The 22,472-nt window shown below is 37.8% G+C and overlaps 1 protein-coding gene across 1 annotated transcript in view; it reads right to left on the minus strand.

Annotated features, from left to right (window-relative positions):
• The window catches only part of LOC134342854 (teashirt homolog 2), a 554,080-nt gene that overhangs the window by 9,020 nt on the left and 522,588 nt on the right, over positions 1–22,472 (minus strand). The gene's annotated exons all lie outside the window — the stretch shown is intronic.

Genomic DNA, 22,472 nt, shown 5'->3' on the forward strand with positions numbered 1-22,472 from the left:
TTACTACATTTCAACTTGGCTCTCTAGGCATAGGTAATTAAAAAAAAGGTTCTTTCTTTTAAGTCTCAGAACATTTTGGCAAAGCAAACTGTTTGCAGATTCTGTGAACGGCATCAGGTGAGTTTCCTGCTTCAGACTCATCACCCAGGAGTGTTTCCTTGATCAGAGTCTGAAGCTCATGAGGAATCTGGAAGTGATATGTGTTGAGGCTAAAATGTCCTCAATGACAACTACAGAGTTTTGAGACTGACTGCTTCACAAAAGTTACATTTTCAGGGACATTCTCGAGTTGGACTAATCAAACAGTTTTGACCTCACCAGATGCAGTAACACTTCCAACTCTTCAAAGTATCCCTCCAGGCCACAAACAAAATTATCCCTTAACTCTAAAATTTTGTTGCTTTTTCTAGCAACAGTTTAAAATACACTCACAAACTTCATATTTCCTTATACAAATTTCTTAATAGTGTAAATGTCTTTTCTTCTCAAGTACGGAGTTTTGATTCCTCAAAGACAATTTCTAATAGATTGTAACATGATCACTTTCTAATTTACATTTAACTCTATAATGCTTGCTTTTCCCTCTACAGCAGGCCAAACCATATATTTATTAACAAGTCTTTAAGAGATAGTTTTAGTTTCTGCATTTTTAATCAAACAATAAATGCCATAACAAAGTGAGGAAAATATTCACAGAATTAGCAAGGAATTATTTTAACAACCTATGTGATTATGCCAACATAAAAGCAAAACAGAGGGCTTATTCTAATACAGCAAAAATTAGTGAGAAGTTCGAAGATTGGGAAACTTTTAAAAACCAACATAAGGCAACTAAAAAGACATAAAAAGGAAAAAGATGAAATATGAAGGTAGGCTAGCCAACAATATCATAGAGGATACCAAATGGTCTTTCAGATATATAAAGAGTAAAAGAGAGGCAAGAGTAGATTATTGGACTGCTGGAAAATGAAGCTGGAGAGGTAGTAAAGGTGGATGAACTGAATAAGAATTTAATGGAAGACATTAGCTGTACGTTGGAAGTTTGAGAGTACAGTTGCTATTACTAGGGAGAAGATGCTTAGGAAATTGAAAGGTCTGAATGTAGAGAAGTCACCGGGACCAGATGGACTACACCCCAAGTTTCTGAAAGAGGTAGCTGAAGAGATTGTGGAGGCATTAATAATAATCCGCCAAGCATCAATATATTCTGGCACAGTTCCGGGGAACTGGAAAATTGCGAATATCACTCCTCTCTTCAAGAAGGGAGAGAGGCAAAAATAATAAGCCAATTACCCAGACCTTAGTGGTTGAGAAGATGTTGGAGGCAATTGTTAAGGATGTAGTTTGGGGTACTTTGAGGCACATGATAAAATAGGCCAAAGTCAGCATGGTTTCTATGGATTGGACATATTAGGAAAATGGGCAAAGAAGTGGCAAATGGAATACAGTGTTGGGAAGATGTATGGTTATATACTTTAGTAGAAGGAATAAAAGCAGAGACCATTTTCTAACCAGGGAGAAAATTAAAAAATCCGAGGTGCAAAGGGACTTGGGAGTCCTCATGCAGAATTCCCTGAAGGTTAGTTTGAAAATTGAGCTGGTGGTGAGGAAGGCAAATGTAAGGTTAACGTTCATTTTGAGAGGACTAGAATATAAGGCAAGGATGTAATGCTGAGGACCTTTAAGGCATTGGTGAGGCCTCACTTGCAGTATTGTGAGCAATTTTGGGCTCCTTATCTAAAGGTGGCGGGGTGAAAATACGTCTCTCCCAAATAAGGTATAAGGCATTCCTTCTCGCCACTAGTCTGGCAGTCACCCTTGGGCAAGGTATAGCACCTGCTTATAGTCTCCCAATCAGGGTCATGTGAAGCCAAGGAAGCAGGTGGTGGATGGTCATATGAGCAGCTGGTGCATATCACAAGTCCTGATTATGTGATCATTGGCACCAGGCAGGCAAACTCTGAAGAGTATTGACAATAGCTGGGGTCACCCATCCTGAAAAGCACTGGCCAGAAGAAGGCAATGGCAAGCCACCTCTTTTAAAAAATTTGCCAAGAATAATCATGGTCATGGATAGGCAAAACAATCAGATTAAAGGTCATGGATCAGATCAAAGACAGGTGGAAGACCATGATCGCCAATGTCATATGACATGGCACATAATGAACGAATGAATTTAAGAGAGGAGAATGAATCCCAGAAGGAAAGGCTTACCCTATGATCAGCAATTGATGGCTCTGGGCCTGTACTCACTGGAATTCAGAACAATAAGGCAGACCTCGTTGAAACCTGTTGAATGTTGAATGGCTGATATAGATTGGATATGGAGAGGATGTTTTCTATAATGGGGGAGTCTAGGACCAGAGGACCCAGCCTCAGAATAGAGAGATGTCTATTTAAAATGACAATGAGGTGGAATTTCTTTAGTCAGAAGGTATAAATCTGTGGAATTCCTTGCTGCAGGCAGTCATGGAGGCCAGCTCATCGGGTGTAAGGCAGAGGTTGAAAAGTTCTTGATTAGTCAGGGTGTGGAAGGTTATGGGGAGAAGGCAGGAGAATGGGTTTGAGAGGAATAAGACCATAATACATAGGAGCAGAATTAGGCCATTCAGCCATGATGAAATTGTGGAGCAAACTCAATGGGCTGAATGGCCTAATTCTGCTCCTATGTTTTATAGTCTTATTCACTGTAGCTGGGGAGCAGGTACCAGAAAGCAGACTTGTCAAAATGTTTGCAACCATTGAAATACAATGGGACATTTACAACTCACCAATCCTGTACTCATTAGAACTCTGGATTGGTACGTCCTCCATCACAATTCACTGGATGGCATTCAGAACCTGGATTTCTGTCTGTTTCATTCCACCCAGAACCCTGGGGGATTTGAAAGCTATTTGTAGCATCTCTACTGTTTTCTGCGGGCTGGTATCTGATAACTCAGCAGAAAATGGATACCTAGATATTTACACTTAGTGTTACAGTACACATTGCTGTTGTTTAAAAAAAACCTAGAAAAATTCAGGAGTTCTAATGTGCCTGCTCAAGGTAGGTGATTGAACAAAACTATATAAATCTCTTGTTTGACAAAACAAAGACATTGCAAATCTGTTGTTCACATGTTGAGAATTCTAGCCACAGTCTGTATAACCTTAGAAATGGGAAAATGATCTACTCATTTGTAAAGCTGTAATTGTTCAAACAGATTGAAAAGACAAACAAAAACATTGAACGACTTCACAGTCAACATTTTTCAAATGGCCAGATGACTAGGCACTCTCATATGTGTATTTTATCTCCTACCAATGGAATAGTTGTCTATTTGCCCATAATAATGTTACGATGGTATAATGCTAAAAAGCTCACACCTAACCTGAAGAGTGCCATTTGAGGTCATTCTTACCCTTGGACATTAGGTTCTACAATGAATCAACCTATAGCCGGGTGAGTAGTGACCCCTCCGGTCAGATTGTTTGAGGTAACTTGTTTTTCATTCTTTCTTACTTCTCTTCTAATATTTGTATATTTGTATATCTGTGCACTTGCAATGCTCCTGTGACATTGCAATTCCTTTGGGATCAACAAAGTATCTATCTATCTATGCAATTCTCCCCCTATTTATAGTTAAAAACAATTAAAAATCAGTTTTTGGATAGACAGCTTCTCATTGTCATACTTTAAAAAAATTTCTTATGAAGCAGTGATTGGTTTCCTCTGACTCTGCTGCCATTGTGTAATCCAGATGGGAAAATAATTTTGTGTCACGGGATGGTAGCAAATAATCGTTGGTAATTTTTGTGCAACAATACAACCGCAATGCGCTGGCAGTTGGAGGGATATATTAGGGAGTGAAACTTGATAAACCAGTCAACCAGCTGCCTAACCTGCAATGCTAACAAATCATTTTAATAGGAAAACCATGCACTAAATCAAGAACGAGTTAGACAAAATAGAATAAATTCAGAAACATGGCTGTTGGATACCCTCTGGCTATCATAATTGGCAAATGCTGGCTATAGCTTTTAGTGTGTGCACTTGGAGCAAACAAGAATAGCCTTTTCCTCCAAACACATTTGCATCGAAGTTTAAATGGTCATTATATGGTTTCTATTGAACTAAAACTTCCACAAGATATTTCAGTCAGCCAATTGACTAATAATAGATAACATAAACCTCTGAATTTGTCTTGATTTATAAAGAATTCCTCCATCACGTATTTATTTCTTACTGTTTACTATCATTTATAAATATTACAAAATTTAATTTAAAAGCAGCCCATTTATTAAAATAAGCTCAAAACAGTAATGTTGAGTTGATATACAAAAACATCTCTTTACATCTCTTACAGCACAAGACTCCATAACAGTCAAATTAAAATATCCATATTAATTAAATTATAGTTCATAAATTACATATAAGTGCTGCAACTAGAGCTATCATTTATCTCTCTTTCCTGTTGTCAAAGAATAAATTTAGTTCTCTGTTATCTGAACTGTTCTTATCCTTGTCATGTTTCTCCTTAGACAGCCACTAAGAGGCATCTGAGAGCCTCTCATTCAAGCTGACTGTGGTGTAAAATCTGGCATCTTTCCTCACAGAATGGCAGGATCCAAAGTGCAGATTCACTTCTGTCACAGCCCCCATTTCCTACTTAACTGTTTGCCCTCGAAATGATGCCAGTAATGTGCTGATGTCACTTTGTTTCGGATTTGTTCAGCTGTTGCTTCTGTTACAAAAATCTGGCACCTATAAGTGGGAGGGACCAGCAGCAGAATAAAACCAGACGGACTTAGCTGCATAATTTTTGCTTATGCGAACAAGAAGCAGGGTTCACCTTAAAGGGGCCCTGCAGCTTGACGATGGTCAACGCAGTTAAGTAAAACATTTACCAAATATTAAAACAAATCTTGTTGAAGGTAGGATCTCATGGGACAAGATTTTATCACAACACTGATTACATCTCTGCCTTTTAATTTCATGTTAGCCTTGCTGTATGTGCAACATTGGAGGTGAAATTCTACTTTGCTGTATTGGTGGTAGTATGCCAGAGTATGCCTGTTCTTAAAGAACCTGCTTAAACTTTACCCTTTAATTAAAAAAAAACAACCAATGCAATAAAAGATGGGTAACCTGTTCCCAAACATTACTAACAAAATAGCAAGGCTTGAAATCATCCCATTCATACTGGGCTGCACCTTACACAGACAAACAGATAACTTAAGATGCAGCATTGATAACGGTCCTTTAAAACATTGGGACCAAATAAAGTAAGATAATAGAGTTTTAATCACCAGTTATCTCATTTCAATATTTCCAGCATCAAGAAAATTCCGCAATACTAATCTTGAAGCTTCTATAATGTCAATTCTGTATCAAATGATTTGTACTAACTTCATTGCTCTGGATTTCAATAAAATTTGGTGTGAGATTAGTAAAAGGGTTAATATTTCATTACTAATTTTACATTTGGAATGAATTATCTTGAACCATCACAGATTTTTAACAAACTAAAATAATGTGAAAAATTTTGGTTTCTATAACCTTACAGTTTTGATTTTATTTGATCAATCTTCTATCTATATTAGGCCTCTCCCTGAAAATTATTGAGAGCCGCCTACCATTACTAATGTTGTTTGGTGAAAGGTGGTATCTTACAGGAGTAATATAGGAGCAGCCAGTTCCCACCAGGGAGTAAGAGTCAATGATAAAATCAAATGCAAATGCGGTGGCTGGTTGGCTTCATTCCTAATCACACAGATCCTTTAAAACTCACCCACAGCTCTTTCTTTAGCTCCATGGAAAAGATGGGGGTTCCTGTCTTCGCCTCAAACTATCTATATTGATCCCAGAATTCAAGGTATTGACATTGTTTTGCTCTTTCCCCAGTAACAGCAATGTTCTACTCTTATGGAGGGCCTGACTGAAACTGTGCCAATGCAGAAGTTGAGGGGAAAAACAAGGGCTTGCTTTTCATTATGTTAGAGAAGTGCAAAGTGCCTATAAACTATCATAATGGATAAAATTCATCTCAATATATGGAGGCAGATTTGTTATAATTGGATTTTGCTTAGATTATGGGGATGGTAATTCTTCCTGTTCCTTTCCTTAATACACCTCTCACTTCACCCACCTCTTTGCATGCACTAAATGCAAAGACCTATTTAACTCTTCCACATGAAGTGATGCAGCCATTTCAAGATTACAGATCTTTAAAAAAAATTTTCTATCTGTCTACAGATCATGCACCAGAATGACCCTTCACCTTTGAGGGCAGCACTCTCCCTCCCACACTTACACATAAAATGTAGCTCATGTACAAGAATATCTCACTTATTCTCGAAATGTCATCTCATCACATGTTTATAATTTTTTTAATGGGTAAATGCATGGCTGTACTGTTTTGAAAGCTATAGTTAATGGTGAGCGTATCTGTGTGCTCAACACAATCTACTTTAGGAAATATATCCACTGGTCGACCAATCTTAATGCTTACTAGTTTGAATATTGGCTTGCAATGGGCTGTTTATGTTGCAATGGCACTTGACAAAATAATTCTGTGCTGATCTATTTCTGATCCTACTGAAGCAAAACCACTGGCAAGGGTGAGTACATGAAAGGGTCTCATATAGTTCTACACAGAAACACTTTAAAGAATTGCAAGCAATGGCAGAAAGTTAATTTATTTCTGGCTCTGGCCTTGTCATAAAAGGCTCTGTTCAAAGTGGTGTTTGCAAAGAAAGTTTGCAAAAAGTCACATACTTTGTTTTGCTGCTTTTATTTTCTCCTCCTGCTTGAAAAGTTTCAAATCATATTTATTATCAAAGTATATATACAGTCTACAACCCTGAGATTCATCACCCCGCAGACAGCCATGAAACAAAGAAGCATGAAACCCATTTAAAGAACACCTAACCCATGAAAAAAGGAACAAATTGTGCAAACAGCCAAAGGCAAGCAAATAACACACAGAATATTAAAGATCAAACTGCAGAGTCCCCGAAATGGTCCAGGAGTGACAGCTGCCAAGTCAGTTCAGCTTAGCACTGTGTCAATGATTGCAGGCCCCAGCCATGGAGCCAGTTCCAAATTGAAGCGCCTCGATCAAATTGTGCAAATAGCAAAAAAGAGTAACCAGAAACACATGGAACATGAACCCTAGGGTCCTCCAAAAATGAGTCCACAATTGTGGAGCACCTTCAGTGCTGTGGACGTTAAACATCAAACCACAAAGTCCCCTGAAAAAGTTCCACAGCCATGAGCCACGCTGCCGAGATTGAACCTGTACCCTCTTCCGGTAGCAGTGAGATGGAGACTGGTCACACGCAGACAGATGGTGCTGACCACCCATTTCTCTTTCGCTCTCGACATTGTCCATTTCAATCTTGCTTGATGCTTTAACTGGCAAGGAGTGATGGAGCCGACCATGAGCTCATGTTCTGCAATTAAGAGACGATGATCGCACACTCCACTCCCAACCTTGCTGAGTTCCCTAGCAAATAGCAAAAATGCTAGATTGCTCAATTAACCAAAAACACATCAACAAAATGGAAATTATAGGCTGCAGTTGTTCGCAATTCAGGAGAAGAATCATACTTAAAGGAGGAAGAAGTTGAAGTAGAAATAGATGTAGCTTTGTGAGCTGTCTGCAGGATGTTTTCGTTGGTCACTGGTGCCATCTTGAATTTTAATTCCAATTGGTTGCAATTAAAATTTTATTGCAATAGAAAGAGAAGATTTGGCCATTGGCATACTTTCTTTGCAGACACCACTTTGAACAGAGCCTGTTCATGACTACGCCACAACATTTCTAGAGAAAAATAACCCTGCTATTGTTTGCAATTCCTTAAAATATTTCTGAGTAAAACTATATGGGAACCTTTCATCTACTCACCATGCCAGTGGTCTTGCTCCCTCCTGCAGCCTCAGTACTTCCAGCAGAAAATAATACTTAGGAAAACGAATTTAACAGTGTTCTAATATTGCACATTTAATACTGATTCCATTTACATTGCCTTGAAGGTGACAAAGAAATGGGGGCTCAACTCAACTCCTCTCCAAGACTCTAGCATTCTGCACAACTGAGACAGAAAATGCTGTTAATTATCCAATTGTTATTTATTAAGGGAACCCAAACTAATATCCTGGGGTCTGCTCCTTTCATGCATCTATATAATATACTTCCAGAAGAATATTCTTGAAATGCAATGGTTTAATGTCATACAGTCATACAGCCAGAGTCGCAAAGCTGTTCAGCATTGAAATGGACCCTTCTGCCGAACTCTGATATTTATTTGTGACCCTGATATTTATTTATACTGATCCTACTTGTCTGCATAAGGCTTGGATCTTTCTACCCCTTTCCCATCAAAGTACTGGTCCTAATGCCTTATAAATGCTGTAATTTTATCTGTCTCTACCACCTCTGCTGGTAGTTATACAACCATCATCCTGTATGTGAAAAACTTGTCTCTTGGATCCCTTTTGAATTTCCCCCCTTGCACCTTAAACATCTAGTCTTAGATTCCATTATCCTGAAAAAAAGAATCTATCAACCTGATCTATGCCTTTCATAATCAAATAAACCTCAGAAAGGTCAGCCTCCTGCACCCCAGTGGGAACAAACCCGATCTATCCAATCTCTCCTTATAATGAAAGTCCTCCATTCTAGGCTGTATACTAGTGAATCTCTTCTGCATCGTTTCTAAAGCTTTTTCATTCTTTCCATTGTGTGATGACCAGAAATGTACAAAACACTCAAAAAGTGCAGCTGTAAAATGACATCCCAACTTTTATACTCAACACTTTAGCTTAATAAATCGAGAATGTAAAATGCTTTCTTCACTGCACTATCCACCTGTGTCACCATATTCAGGAAACTACAAACTTGCACCTCAAGTTACTCTATCTGTGCACATCTACTCTCCTAAGGTCCCTGCCATTTATATACTTGATGTTTTAAAGGATATTCCCTCACACTTACCTGAATTAAATTTCATCTACCATCACGTTGGCCAATTATTCAACTGATTTATATTCCTCTATATCCACCGACAGCATTCCTCACTATTTACAACTTATTTTCCTGTCAACAGCAAACTTACTAACTCAGCCCACCCACATCTCATCTGTCATTTATCAGTTAATATATAGATTAATATATTTTATAATATATAATAAAATTATATAATTTTTTTCAACAAATCAATGCAATCCTTCAGTTTGAGTGACCATTACTCTTCAACCTTTTGGAATGTCATTTTGGCACAATAATAAAGCCATTGGTTTAAGGTCACTTCAAAATCTTAACTGAAATTTCTTCTTCTTCTACTGAAGGAATATTAAGTTATCTGAGGTGATTTACTTTAAAATATTGCATTGCAGAATCCAGAGAACAGCACCAATGTTTTTAGTGCTAGACCATGTTCTCCCTTCAATTTTCACTGCCAAACAAAATTATTCATCATAAGATAGAACAATATATGATGAAATACATATTAATCATACTGAGTTATATAGAGCCTCCAGAACAGACAGGCCAAATGGCCAATGTTTGCCTAATGTTTCCACTCCATTTTAGCAGGTGCTTCCATTTCTTGCTTCTGTATATGCTTAAAAAACTTTTTCTATCTTGCCTCAATTGTACTTCATAGCAGCATGTTCTACTTCCCATTCCATCTATTTGTTTACACATGTCTCCTGACCCCTCTTATGGATTTATTAGTCATCAGATTATCCATAATTTCAAAGAATATCTTCAGCAACAATGATATGTAACTTTAACTGCTCTAACTAAAATTATGATCCATGTTAATAAGGATTCTTAAGTTATAAGATAGAATCTTTGATTCCTCACAAATTACAAATTTCATGAATTACTGCCTGTAGAAATCGTGCTGGGCTTTCTTTTGTGTATAGGTTGCACAAGCCAGAGAAGATGTGGCTGCTAGGAGGAATAATTTGTTTTGTGAATTAAATTGCTAGACTGGCATGGCAATGATTTACACAATGTGGACAACCCTCCACCCACCCCTGCAATGAAATGCTCTTCAGAATTTATTACTAGTTAAAAACTCAAGGCACAATTGATAATAATAAACATGAATCTTGGAGATGAAAATCTTTCCAACTAATTTCAAAATATTTTCATTTATGGTTTGTTGTGTGGTCCTTTGTGTTGCTCAGAACCCCATTACGATGCAGTGGAAGGAAAGATGGAGGAAGGGCAACAGAAAGAGAAAAAAATTTAGCATTATGGCATTTTATTAATCAAGAATTAAAATATTTTAAAAGATACCTTGCTTTTACATAACATTATCTAAATTGAAAATGGTTAAATGATCAGTACAGTTGATTGGAGAACCGGTTTATAAGATTACTGAGCCTGACAGCACTAAATTAACACACATGGTTAAAATGACATGATGGCTAAAGAACTCCCAGGTTAACGACTGTATCTCTGCTGATGGTAATTCAGTTCTCTTGAACAGCTTGGCTCAGTAAATCTTCTTGGCCAGCAGTTTTTACACCATTTTTCATAGCCCAAATAATTAGAAATGGACAAAACTCTTAAACTTGTTAAATGTTAATTGTAACACTGTGATTAATGTGAAAGCAGAACATTCCCTCTTCAACTAACCTAACAATTCCATCTGATGCCCTTATAAAGTTTGACTTTCTCTCAAAAATAATATTTGCTTCCATTTTCAGTTTGCTCCTTTAATTTTTTGAGTGTTATTTTTAAATCAAAGTAGTGTACTTATATGATGAATATACAGTATGATCTGTGCTGGAAACTAAAAATTACACAGGAAAGAAAGCAGCTTTTAAGATAAATACTTCAACTTCGAAAAAAAAAGCAATGGACTTTTATGTTAAGGGAAAATGATAATCTGAAATATCCTGTAAAACTATCCATTTCATATTAGGCTAATAAAAGGACACTAGTCTCAACAAATGTTTATTTTTAATATCTATGCTTTACCCAATGTTATTAGATTCTGGAACGGAAAAGATCTAATTCTGCTGACTTGTATTTTATAGAACGCGTAAAAAATCAGTTTATGAAAAACACAGAACACAACACGTAATATGATAAATAGATTGGTCCTATCAACACATATACAACAGCATTTACCAGTACCACTGCTGGTATTGATCAATCTGCAAAAATACCTTTGGAGAATAGAAGATGCAATAAATATTGATTTTTTTAAAAAACACAATGAGTCAGAGAAATTATAACAATAAAACTGATCTGCATCATATTTACACTGGGCTCTAGAAAGGTCAGTGAAACATCAATTAAGCAAAACCATTGCATATTGCCTCTGTCATATTTATATCACAAGGCACCTCCTACCCGAATCAGCAAATCCAGATCTTGTAACTATAAATGATACAAATATACGAGTTAAAAAAAAGGCCATCCAATTAGTACAAAATTTGTGGTCTTCAAATATTGTATTTGAAATAGAAAGACAATCACTACATAACTTAGACAAACGGATAGTGTCTATGGGTAACAAGAAAGCACGGTAACAAAAGCTTTTGGTTCTGGCTAGGTGCTCAGACAACATACTGTGGCAATTTTACTGAAGCCCAGGAGGTCTTTTGTGCTGACAACAATCTCTGAACCAAGGCATTCATTATTATTATTATTATTATTTAATGTATACCTGAGAGAGTTCCTCTATTTTCAATGTTTAAGATAAAGTAACTGTGAAGAATTTCAATATAAAAACCATGATAAAGATTTCAACATTCTGTGACTTTGTAGTACATTTAAACCTACACAGAACCATTTCATATAGTTCACTCTTTAACATTCAATACCAAAAGTTTAGGGGAAGATTGAGGTTCTGCATGTCTCCAGAATATTGAAAACTTGATTTATTATCAATGTTATTACTGTAACTACATCCTATATTTAGTAAATAAAATTGTATCAATCAATGTTTTGTATTTCTACAAGACTATATTGATTTAACAATAATTAATAGAGGCCTAACTTCAAAATTACCATCTATCTGTGCACAATAGCTGACAAGAAAAGGCAACTTTTAATTGTGATGAAAATATTAACTGCTGACTTCTAGCTAAATTTTGTTCTCTTCTTTCCTAGGATTTTCGCTTCATGGGAAGTAGAAACAAAATTAACACCACTGAAATTTACAAATAGAAAATGTAGTCAAATCCAGATTTGATAATATTTCAGTCCACATTTCAGTACTAGCTAAAAATTGCTTAGGATTTTCTTGTTCCCAAGCGTAGCATGTCTCCTTACGTATTTGAGTAAGACAGGAGTTCAGTAATTTTGTTAAGCTCTCTCTCAGCTCAGTTCCCATTCACTCGGTGTCTGTTGCTCTGCTTCATCAATGTGTTCCAGACTGTTTAATTAATCAGAATTATGTCCTTCTGCTCTACTAATAGCAGAGCAAACAAGGCCTACTTCCAAAATGTAGAAAGGAGAAAAAGAAATAAATGAATGTCCACAAAATAAGAGAAAGTTAAATTAAAGAAGAACTATAAACAAGTACAGTAAATGAGTTACTTGATACCGGATACGGGACCAATGTGATATCTTTTGGGTGTGTGTGCTAGGGTAATTATAGCAGCATTCAATTTAGTCTGGTTATGCTGGAACAAACTGCATACCATTATTATGGAAATTATGCAATAAATTGTTACAACAATTGTTCCTGCACAAATATTTCAGTGATATTTGATTTTTTTTCTCTGGTTAAGATTTCAGCAAGCGAGACTATTGCTAGGAAGCTAATGTCTATCAAACACTGGAGATTTTAATCATGGGTGCTCACTGACCTTCTTAAGGAGAGACAAAGAAATAAGATGAACCGGAATGTGTTGTAAAACCAAGCAGCAGTCCTTCTACAGCAGTGAAAAATGTTACACCACGGAATATGCATACTGAAGCAGGTCAGAGGAGTTGCTGCAAGTCGAACAGCTGGAATTTCCTTGACAGGTTGCTACTCCTTAAATTGCTCAGTATGTGCAGTGTTTATTGATTTTGAATAACCGGCAACTTTTCACATTGTCTGTTCTATTTCAAATTGAGATCTCATCTTTTGAGATAGAAATATATATTTTATCCTAGAGTAGAATAAAATTCAACATAATGACTATGTAGAAGATTTGATTATGTATGATATGTTAATAACACTATCTGGGTAATTCATAATACAAATAGCGTTAGCACTGGAGATATAAAATAAATAGAAAGTAAAAATAAATATAATGATCGCACAAGTACTTAATTCTCAGCGTCCTTGCCTTAAGTCTGTATCACTGCATGCTGCAGGTGGTGTGTAATTCAGCACTGGCTTAAATCAGTTTGCTTATTTACATTTACATTTATGTTATCTGATTAACAACTCATTGACTTCACTTATATGAATACAGCACTGCACCTGCCACAACCAGCAAAATTATTTTCTAACTGAATGTGAAATAAACAAGCACTTCTAATTTGCTGTTAACAAAGACTGGCAAATGATTAAAATATTGAAAAGAGCTGGTAGGAAAAGTAGCAAATGGACAGAGCACTGGCACAAAAATGGGAAGATGGATTTAAGGGCAAGGAGGATAGCTTGAAAATAAAGCAGAGCATGATGAGATTCCGGAGATAAATGGACAGAATTGTGCTGCCTGATACCAGTACGGATGTGCATGCATTTGCGGAGTGAAATTCCTCTGCTTCTTTAGTTGTTATGCCAAGCCTTAAAAATAAATGAACTCCTTTAAAATAAATGGATTAGATACTTTGTAAAAATAGCTGACAGACAAGTTTCATTTGAATACATTCGGGACACACAGAACAAAAAAAAACTGGAAACATGAAATATAAACAGAATCCACTGGGAGCTTTGATGAAAGATGATATCCAAAACAGGATCATTTCTTTCCCTAGCTGATCACAACCAGTTTTTTTGTGTTTTCTTTTATATATGAGAACAGCAATTTTCAATGGCATTTAAAGATTAAAAAAAAAACAGAGAAGATAGCCGAAACAAGAAATTAAGGAAAAACGTAAGAGGAAGAGAAGAAAAAAACTAATGATACAAGGAAGCCATAGGAAATAGGTAAAATGATAAAAAGTGAAAAAGCAGTGAAGATCAACAAAAAAGGGAGGAGTAAACAAGCAGCCAGCAAGGAACACTGGAATAGAAACGAAAAAAAAAGAATGAGCAGTCAGTGTGGAAGATTAAACAATCTTTTCAGTCTTTCTGATTTGAATGCAATCTCTATTGAGAACAGCCATTGAGAATTTATCTGCTCTCAACAGCTGTTCTCAGTGCTGGTACTGAAAGAGGTATAGATTCTGGCATCTCGTCAGTAAGGATCACTTAGCTTGCTAACTGATGCCATGGATGTAGTGTTCAGAAACCTTTATGCTGGAATCAAACCTTGATGACACAGCACTCATCAAGAACAAAACTGTTCAAAGTGACAAGGTGCCAGAACCCTACAAAGCACTGCAGATGCACACCCTGGGTTAACACAGACCACACCTATACTTAACTCCACACAGTCATTTGTTGTCAACTGGCATGATTGGGCACCGACTTTTATCTAGAACTGGCTCTGGGTCTAACTGACCTGGGAATACTTAACTAGCATTGTTTGTGAAAGGCTGTTTCCCACCACAATGAGCACAAAATTATATCATTACTGCATCTCATAAATATTGGAAACTGAGGGCTAAAAAGGTATGCTGCATAGATTTGAATTTTGATAACTCTGAATTACAGTAGGTCACTAAAAAATATTACTGTCTCTTTAAATGATGGGGCTTGGGATTACACTGTACTGAATACATTTTTCCACTACATCACACACTGTCCCAGTGCACATAAGATAGTTTATTGCACTGCATGATTCATAACCCATTTCTCACATGGGAACATTACGAGGTTCAAATTATATAAAACCTCTCAGTGTTGATAAAGAGCAGGGATATGAAAAGTTGTAAATCAAGGCCATTGATTGGGCTTCCTGCCTGCTGGAGATATTCTCCTCTGTTCTAGAAATTAATGTCTGATTGAAACACCATTTCGCTGGACACTAGGAGCTCTGGGGAAGGAATCTGTCTGGATTGTTAGGGTGGCTTTTGCTAATGAGTTTTTTGAGTAACCCCCTACTGAGGCCTAAATGTCTGCAGTATCCATAAACAACTCCATTCTGTCCAATTAAGGAGACAGAGATGTACCTTGCTGTCAGATAGATTTGCATGGATAAGCATGTGAGATCATAAGGATAGTGAGGGATTGTTCCATGTCTATGAGGGATGTGTAGAATGGATGACTTCCATTACAGGCCCCTTACACTTTCCCAATTACTGCCAGCATTTCATTAATTACTAATAGCTTTTCCTGATGTAATCATCTATGTTTAGCCAATCAGCAGCTTCGCTCATCTTGCTGAAACTATTAAAGCTGGATGACTAAATCTATTTGCTAAGGGCTCACTCACCCCTCTTGAGTCAAGGATGATACAGCCATTCATGATTTAATGGGTGCAAGTAGTTGGACTATAAACAAGCAGGGAGTTGATGGTATCAGAGTTGAAATCAGCCTTTTTCTCTGTAACAGTGAAGGAGACTTTGTGATCTTTATCTGAAAGCTCTTGCATGCAGAGTAGATTTTTAAGTCTCAAATTCACTGCAATTGATACATATACAAATTTTAGCCACCATTTTAGACTGGTAACAGATAATTTCTTTCTGGGTGTCTACCATATTCACATTGCCCCTGCTTCTTTCCAATTGATGGTATGCTCACTTTAACCCTTTCTGAGCTGAATCATTTTTAAAAATTCAAAACCCTTCTTTCCTTTATAGATCATGAATTTCCTTTGGATATAAATTATCCTCCCATTTTCAGTCTGTTGACTCCTATAGCCTTCGTTGGGAGAGAGGTAGCTTGGTCACAGCACCCCATTGCCAGGGATAGAACTGAGGAACAGTAAGGGCAAAAAGACCCTAATAGGTGTTATCTACAAACCCCCAAACAGTAGCATGGATATTGGGTGCAAGTTGAATAGGGAGTTAACAATGGCATGTAGCAAAGGAAATGTCGCAGTAGTTATGGGGGATTTCAACATACAGGTGAACTGGGAAAATCACGTTGGTACTGGACCCCAGGATAGGGAGTTTGTAGAGTGCCTATGGGATGCATTTTTGGAGCAGCTTGTACGAGAGCCGACCAGGGATAAGGCTATTCTGGATTTAGTGTTGTGCAATGAACAGGATTTGATAAATGATCTTGAAGTAAAGGAGCCATTAGGAGGTAGTGACCATAATATGATAAGTTTTTATCTGCAAGTTGAGAGGGATAAGGGGAGATCAGAAGTGTCAGTATTGCAGTTGAACAAAGGAGATTATGGAGCCATGAGGGAGGAGCTGGCCAAAGTTGATTGGTCGGATATCCTAGCAGAAAAGACAGTGGAACAGCAATGGCAGGTATTCTTGGGAATAATGCACAAGGTGCAAGATCAGTTCATCCCCCGGAGAAGGAAGGATTCAAAGGGGGGAAAGTGCCACAGTGGTTGACAAAGGAAGTCAGAGATAGCATAACATTAAAAAAGAAGTATAACAGAGCTAAGGTGAGTGGGAAGATGGATGATTGGGAAATTTTTAAGGAGCAACAGAACTTAATTAAAAAGGCAATACGGGGAGAAAAAATGAGGTATGAACACAAGCTAGCTAGGAATATAAAGGAGGATAGCAAAAGATTTTTTAGGTATGTGAAGAGAAGGAAGATAATTAAGAACAATGTTGGGCCCTTGAAGAATGAATTGGGAGAAATTGTAATGGGAAACAGAGAAATGGCAGACGAATTTAATAAGTACTTTGGATCTGTCTTCACTAGGGAAGACACAAGCCATCTCCTAGATGTATGGATGGGCCAAGGACATAGGGTAACAGAGGAACTGAAACAGATTGACATTAGGAAGGAAACAGTGATGAGTAGACTGATAGGACTGAAGGCTAACAAATCCCTAGGTCCAGATGGTCTGCATCCTAGGGTACTAAAGGAGATGGCTCTGGAAATTGCAGATGCATTGGTGATCATTTTCCAATGTTCCTTAGATTCAGGATCAGTTCCTGAGGATTGGCGAATGGCTAATGTTATCCCACTTTTTAAGAAAGGAGGGAGGGAGAAAACAGAGAACTATCGCCCTGTTAGCCTAACATCAGTAGTGGGGAAGATGCTAGAGTCCATTGTTAAAGATGAAATAGCGGCATATCTTGATAGCAGTGATAGGATTGGGCCGAGCCAGCATGGATTTACCAAGGACAAATCATGCTTGACTAATCTATTGGAGTTTTTCGAGGATGTAACCAGGAAGATAGACGCGGGAGATCCAGTGGATGTGGTGTACCTTGACTTTCAGAAGGCATTCGATAAGGTACCACATAGGAGATTGGTGGGTAAAATCAGAGCTCATGGCATTGGGGGGAGGATATTGACATGGATAGAAAACTGGTTGGCAGATAGAAAGCGAAGGGTAGCAGTGAATGGGTGTTTCTCGGAACGGCAGGTCGTGACTAGTGGGGTGCCACAGGGCTCGGTATTGGGGCCACAGCTGTTTACGATTTACGTCAATGATTTAGAGGAAGGCATTGTGAATAACATCAGCAAGTTTGCTGATGATACTAAGCTGGGTGGCAGTGTCACATGTGATGAGGATGTTAGGAGAATTCAAGGTGACTTGGATAGGCTGGGTGAGTGGGCAGAAACTTGGCAGATGGCGTTTAATGTGAATAAGTGTGAGGTTATTCACTTTGGGAGCAAGAACAGGAAGGCAGATTATTATCTGAACGGTGTGGAGTTAGGTAAGGGAGAAATACAAAGAGATCTAGGAGTACTTGTTCATCAGCCTCTGAAGGTGAATGAGCAAGTGCAGCAGGCAGTGAAGAAGGCTAATGGAATGTTGGCTTTTATTACAAAGGGAATGGAGTACAAGAGAAAGGAAATCCTTTTGCATTTGTACAGGGCACTGGTGAGACCACACTTGGAGTATTGTATGCAGTTTTGGTCTCCAGGGTTAAGGAAGGACATACTGGTTGTGGAGGAGGTGCAGCGTAGGTTCACTAGGTTAATTCCTGGGATGTCCGGACTGTCTTACGCAGAGAGGTTAGAGAGACTGGGCTTGAATATGCTGGAATTAAGGAGATTGAGGGGGGATCTGATTGAGACATATAAGATTATTAAGGGATTGGACAAGATAGAGGCAGGAAATATGTTCCAGATGCTGGGAGAGTCCAGTACCAGAGGGCATGGTTTAAGAATAAGGGGTAGGTCATTTAGGACAGAGTTGAGGAGGAACTTCTTCTCCCAGAGAATTGTGGAGGTGTGGAACGCGCTGCCTCAGAAGGCAGTGGAGGCCAATTCTCTGGATGCTTTCAAGAAGGAGCTAGATAGGTATCTTATGGATAGGGGAATCAAGGGTTATGGGGACAAGGCAGGAACTGGGTATTGATAGTAGGTGATCAGCCATGATCTCAGAATGGCGGTGCAGGGTCGAAGGGCTGAATGGTCTACTTCTGCACCTATTGTCTATTGACTTCGAGTAACCTGAACTTTCCCTCATAGTGGACTTCCTGATTCTCCCACTGCGATGCAACGTAGGAAGACGGCCTTTGCATTTCCGCAAACAAACAAAAAAAAATGGAACGAAAGACCGGGAAGAGTTTGTTATTAAAGGTAATGAGTTGTAGTGATCTGAAAGGCATTGCCTGAAAGGGGGTAGTGGAAACAGATCCAACAATTTTTCAACTGAGAATTAAATAAACACAAGACAACAGAGAAAAGGGACTAATTGAAAATCACTTTCAAAGAATGCTTTGAAACAGTTGTTAGGGTACAATGGACCAAATTGTTCCTTTTACATTGTATGATTCTATATCTTTATATATCAGAATACCACAATTTAAAAACTACATAGAGTTGTTCTGTAGTAGAGAAGTTAGACTAGGCACTCACTTCATACTATCTGTGCAGTGAGAAGCTCACCATTTGATAGCATTCTTACTGCTGACTTGTGCTTTAACAATGAAAACATATAATTTTTGATTCTATTGTTTGATACTCTTTTAATCACTAATAGTCTGGCTCTAACTTATAGACCAATGAAACTTCAAAGCTCCTGTTGCACTGTAATTAAGCACCCAAAATGTTCTTTCAACTAGCAAGGTTGGAAGCACATACGTTTTCCATATTGCAAAACTACATAGGTGTGGAGGAAGAATGCTTCATAGATTTTTAAACAATTTTCTTAAAACTTGTAAAGGAAATGAAAAAAAATACAGTGGATTCCAATTAATTGGGACCAGTAAATTTTGTCCCAGTTAAGCAGCTGTCCCAATTAGCTGAAGTTTCATGGAAATAGTTAAAAAGGTATATAAAAAAAACTGACAAATAAATTCTTTTTCACTAGCTTGCAGCTGGGTACAGGTATCAATAACAACTAACGTTGTGATCACAAACTCTGCCATCTTCTTCAGGGATGATGAGTAAAAAAGTATGTATTTAAATGAAATACTGAATAAATTAGAACACTACCAATATTACTACAGTACTATAAAGCTGTGTAATATTTCCTAATACTTATCAATGGAGGAATTCATCCACGTCACATTCTTTTGACTGTACATGAACAAAATCAGCGCAGCCACCTAGTGCAGATCATGGACGGCCTTCACACAACGCTGCTGATAACTGCATCCTCCAAATTTTCATTTTTATTGTAATATTCAAGATAATTGTTGATACCTTCAAATTCTCTGTAGTTCCTAACTTGTTGAAGTAGTGAAATCATTTCATTTTCACTCCAGTTGTTTCTGGCTGAATGATTGAAACTGCAGTGAAAAAAAAAGTTCTGGATTTTCTTACTACATATTTCTCACCAACTATCAACGACAAATATCGCTACTCTTTTGAAGGCAAACACACAAAAGTGGTGCTATCTAAAAACCGTTTGCTCAAAGGACAGCCATGCAAGTGCGTGTGACTGACATTAGTTAGAGACTGTTCAGCAACAGTCTCCTGTCCCAAATAAGTAGCATAGTGTCCCAAATAAACTAAAGGAGTCCTGTTTTTTTTGATTAGTGTTTGTTTTTAAAGAGTTGTCCCAAATAAGTGACTGCCCGATTAACCAATAGCCCAATTAACTAGAATCCACTGTATTGTCTCTGCTGAATTACGGATAGCTCCTAGATGGATATGGATCCTTAATTCATTTTATGTGTCATAGGGTAGGATGATTTACTTCACAATTTAAGCAGCAATCTGTTTCTCCTTTTGTATATATCTACCTTGGTCTATCTCAACATGATAATACTGGTATCACAAAACAAACAAACAGATATGGAAAGTAACACATGCAAAATGCTGGAGGAACTCAGCAGGTCAGGCAGCATCTATGGAAAAAAATAAACAATCGATGTTTTAGGCTGTGACCTTTGGGCCGAGTCCTGGTGAAGGGTCTTGGCCCGGAACATCAACTGTTTACTCTTTTCCTAAGATGCTACCTCACCTGCTGAGTTCCTCCAGCATTTTGTGTGTGTTGCCTTGGAGTTCCAGTGTCTGCAGATTTTCCCATGTTTGAAGCAAAGATGGAAGTATTTTTCTTCAATTTGAATCTTGAATATGACCAAGAAATCTATGGGGAAGGAGGTGCTGGCAGTAGTGAGAGAGACACTAAATAAAAGTAACATTTTTATTGATTCTGGCTTATGTACACACAGAAAATTAAAAATAAAGCCTAGGGAAATAATGATTACCACCCACCCTATCCCCAATTAAAAAAAATGTCAGAGAACCTTCTGGAACATTTTCAAAGCATAATACAAATCAGATAAGAGAATATAGGGACCTGAAAATGTCAGCGTAAACTGAAAAATAAAACAATTTCAAAGCCTCTTGAAAAGAATACTGAAGGAGTGATAAAAAGGGTATAGCTAGGGATAAAATTGTCAAAACCAATGAATTAAAACTACATATTTTAGTTTTAATCAGGGATAATTATTTTGATCTCTCTTTCCTGCTTTGTTACCTGAATAACACACCCTTGGTATTCTTGCAGGGTGGCTGGTAACCTACTCTCAGACCTCTGATAGTGCTCCTTTCTAACAGTTTGCTAGAAGAAACAGAAGAGCAGGTGAGATGACCTTGTGGCTAGTTCCCCTTACAGGTTAAGTCCTTTATCCTCCACTCTTTTCAGCAACTCATGTGATGCAAATTATTGGAATGGAAACTGAATCTGCGTGACCTGCACTGTTCGAAACACACCTTTCCACAACCCATTCCCCAGTTTGATTTCAGGGATTTGGAGCCACATCCAGAGAAATGACTATACCTCTGAATTGACTGGTGTATAGTTTTCAAAGACACTTACAATAGTATTGCAGCTATTAAGTGACTCAAATCTTATTGAATTTTTTGAAGAGGTTACTAGGAAAGTTGACGAGGGTAAAGCAGTGGATGTTCTCTATATGGACTTCAGTAAGGCCTTTGACAAGGTTCCACACAGAAGGTTAGTTAGGAAGGTTCAATCTTTAGGTATTAACATTGAAGTAGTAAGATGGATTCAACAGTGGCTAGATGGGAGACGGCAGAGAGTAGTGGTGGATAACTGTCAGGTTGGAGGCCGGTGACTAGTGGTGTGCCTCAGGGATCTGTACTGGGTCTATGTTGTTTGTCATATACATTAATGATCTGGATGATGGGGTGGTAAATTGGATTAGTAAGTATGCAGATGATACTAAGATAGGTGGCGTTGTGGATAATGAAGTAGGCTTTCAAAGCTTGCAGAGAGATTTAGGCCAGTTAGAAGAGTGGGCTGAAAGATGGCAGATGGAGTTTAATGCTGATAAGTGTGAGGTGCTACATTTTGGTAGGACTAATCAAAATAGGACATACATGGTAAATGGTTGGGCATTGAAGAATGTAGTAGAACAGAGGGATCTAGGAATAATGGTGCATAGTTCCCTGAAGGTATAATCTCATGTGGATAGGGTGGTGAAGAAAGCTTTTGGTATATTGGCCTTTATAAATCAGAGCATTGAGTACAGGAGTTGGGATGTAATGTTAAAATTGTACAAGGCATTGGTAAGGCCAAATTTGGAGTATTGTGTACAGTTCTGGTCACCGAATTATAGGAAAGATGTCAACAAAATAGGGAGAGTACAGAGATGATTTACTAGAATATTACCTGGGTTTCAGCACCTAAGTTACAGAGAAAGGTTGAACAAGTTGGGTCTTTATTCTTTGGAGCGTAGAAGGTTGAGGGGGGACTTGATAGAGGCATTTAAAATTATGAGGGGGATAGATAGAGTTGATGTGGATAGGCTTTTTCCATTGAGAGTAGGGGAGATTCAAACAAGAGGACATGAGTTGAGAGTTAGGGGGCAAAAGTTTAGGGATAACATGAGGGGGAACTTCTTTACTCAGAG

This window comes from Mobula hypostoma, chromosome 2 (assembly GCF_963921235.1).
Source record: "Mobula hypostoma chromosome 2, sMobHyp1.1, whole genome shotgun sequence".
Classification (NCBI taxonomy): Eukaryota; Metazoa; Chordata; class Chondrichthyes; order Myliobatiformes; family Myliobatidae; genus Mobula; species Mobula hypostoma.